The following is a 3,414-nucleotide window of genomic DNA, read 5'->3' as shown; positions in this document are numbered from 1 at the left end:
CGACTGCAAAGGATACCTCGAGTACAGTCCGGCGTTGGAGCTCGGATGGAAGGGGACACTGCCTCCCGGGAACAACTTCAAACTCGAGGTGTGGCATAAAAATAACAAGGCATTGATAAAGGCCGGGAACTTAAAGGGGCTCGTCGGATACCCGACGTGTAAACTCTTTGGATGCATTTCGTGATCCTCAAGATCGAAGATGAGAAGATTTGTTGAACCAGTTTTCAAGACTGACAACCGAAGATGAAGAACAGTTCGGAATAATCGAGGAGCATCCCCAACTTGAAGACCGGTTCAGGGGGCTACTGACGGTGTCCTGGACCAGGGGGTACTCATCACATCGTCTCCCGATCAGTTAGATTGGGCCGAGAGGACCCCCATGGCCGTATACTCATGGGCCAATTCAGGCAGCTGCCGCATACAAGGAAGATTCCACAAGATTTGGTGATCAAGACAAGGACTCCTCCCCACCGGCGTATTCGGCTAGGACTGTTGTTATCCTAGGCCTCTAGTGCATTATATAAACCGAGGCCAGGCTAGTTGATAGAGGATATACACAATCATAATCATAGGCTAGACTTCTAGGGTTTAGCCATTATGATCTCGTGGTAGATCAACTCTTGTAATACTCATATTCATCAAGATCAATCAAGATCAATCAAGCAGGAAGTAGGGTATTACCTCCATAGAGAGGGCCCGAACCTGGGTAAACATTGTGTCCCCCGCCTCCTGTTACCATTAGCCTTAGACACACAGTTTGGGACCCCCTACCTGAGATCCGCTGATTTTGACACCGACAGGAGGCTCCTCCTTGATGTGGCCTCCGATGTGGAAGCACCAGTAGAGCGCAGGGGGGGGGGGGGCGTGGGCTCCTCCTTGATCCGGCAGAGTGGGGACACAGTTCCCGCTTCACACGAACGCACTGCGAGGACGATGGTTTCTCCTTGATGCGCGCCAGGGAAGGTGGCACCGAGCCCATCTAACAAACTGATCGCTCCATCATGATCTCCATCTGAGGCTTTTGCGAGGAGACGGGGCTGCTACTGCAGCTACTGCTACGACTGCTAGTCCTCCTCTTCGATGAAGGAGATGACGATCTCCTCCTTGCTGGAGGAGCCAGGCGCCGTGGATGTCGAAGGGTCGGGAGAGTGCTACTTATGATAAGTTGGGATTTCCCTGAAGAGGAAGGTGATGCAGTGAGTAGCGAAAAGTATTTCCCTCAGTTAAGAACCATGGTTATCGAACCAATAGGATCCAACGTGAATGAGATAAATGGTACTTGCACAGACAAAAAGAAAATACTTGCACCCAACGAAGGCAAGAGGGTTTTCAATCCCCTTGTACTCGCCAATTGCCATGATTAAATCTGATAGTGGTAGATAGATAAAAAATTGCAGCAAGGTATTTTTAGGGTTTTAATAAATATAAAATGAATGGAACCATGGGCCATAGGGTTCACTAGAGGCATCTCTCTCATGACCATAGCAGTGGTGGGTAAACAAATTACTATTGGGCAATTCATAGAATAGCGCATAGTTTATTCATGACATGATCAACATATATGCACTACATCCAAGACAAGTTGATCGACATCCATCTGCATCTAGTACTATTACTCCACCTCTCAACCGCTATCCAACATGCATCTTCAGGTATTAAGTTCATAACAAACAGAGTAATGCTTGGAGCAGGATGACATAATGTAGACAAAGTAAGACCAAATAATATGTTTGATCCCCGTTGTTTTACCTTTAGTAGCAATAATACACATATGTGCCTTGCAACTCCTTACGACACAAAGTAAGGACACCACAAGATTGAACTTACTACCAAGCACCTCTCCCACTGAAGATAAATCAATCTACTTGGTCAAAGAAGACGGATAGATCGGAGAGAAATACAAGGCTATAAAATCACACATGTATAAATCAGAGAATTGACTCAAATACTTTCAATAAATAATCTGATCATAGACCAACAATTCATCGAATCCCAACAAACACATCGCAAAATTTTACATCGGATGGATCTCAGATGAGAACACGGTATTGAAGATCAAAGGAGAGAGAGAGAGAGAGAGAGAGAGAGAGCTCTATTGGCTACTGCTTTGGACCCGCAGGTCTTGTGGAAACTACTCACACATCATCGTGGAGGCAGCAAGGTTGATGAAAATAGCATCCCCAATGGATTCCCTCTCCGACAGAGTACCTGAAAAGTCCTCCAGATGGGATCACGGAAGAACAGAGGCTTGCGGCGGTGGAATAATTGTTTTGGGACTTGGTGCGGAGGTTTCTAGCAATATATGAATGTACAACGCTGGAGTTAGGCTAACGAAGCCCAAGGGGCGCCACAAGGCACCTAGGCGCACCCCTGCCTTGTTGCTCCGCGTTCTGTCGTCTGGTCTCCTCCCGAAGCTTCTAGGGTCTCTTTTGGTCCAGAAAAAATCGTTAAAAAGTTTCATTGTGTTTGGACTTTATTTGGTATGGATATTTTGGAAAACTAAAAACATGCAAAAAACAACAACTGGCACTGGGCACTAGGTTAGTAGGTTAGTTCCCAAAAATGATATAAAATGGTATACAAAGCATACAAGATTGATAATATAATAGCATAAAAGAATAAAAAATTATAGATACATTGGATACATATCAGAGAGCGAGTGCAGCGGTGCTAAGAACCGCCTGATGAAGAGTTGCGACCACTACTGTTGTCGGCGTGGAGAACCATGACTTAGGCATCACCACTAGAGTTCGAGGGTCTCGAAGAGGAGAAAGTGCGGATGTGCATCGTTGGCGCATGGCTTAGATGGCCACGACCAGGCCATTCGAAGGGCCGATGAGCCCGCTTCAATGCGGCACATCGGCTAGAGTTGGTTTGTTGGGACTCGGTGTCTGTATTGAAGCGGCGACGCCCAAGGGGTCTCGTTTGTCAGTGCCACCCTCACATTCGGTCACATTGCACGACAGCAATGCCGGCTGCTGCATGCTCTGTGGGGGGGGGGGAACGCGGGAGAGGCGGGTGGGATTTTTGGGTGGGCCACGATTATCAGAAGTGGGAGTTGCAGCGGTCCAGACACCCACAAAGCCCCTTCCCTAGTTTGTCTCAGGTTTGCAGGAAAAAATGCATCCAGACTGGTTGGCGGACAGATGCAGGCCCGCGTTGGATGGCAAAACACGTCTGGACTTCGCATTCCGCACGGTTGCAGGTTGTTTAAGGGTCCGTGTTGGAGATGCCCTAAGCCACCAGGGATCGCGAACTTGTGGTTGGGCCTGCTTCCCTCCCTCTCAGTGTCATGTATTTGGCTGTTTGCTAGGTGAGAGGTAGTAGACATGTGAGCTCCTATTGGAGGTGTGCGTCCATTGGCAGACACTGTAACACATGATTTTTGGAAGCACCCGGTTCAACAATTTGCAA

This window comes from Triticum aestivum, chromosome 5B, assembly GCF_018294505.1.
Source record: "Triticum aestivum cultivar Chinese Spring chromosome 5B, IWGSC CS RefSeq v2.1, whole genome shotgun sequence".
Classification (NCBI taxonomy): Eukaryota; Viridiplantae; Streptophyta; class Magnoliopsida; order Poales; family Poaceae; genus Triticum; species Triticum aestivum.
This window is presented reverse-complemented; position numbering follows the sequence as displayed.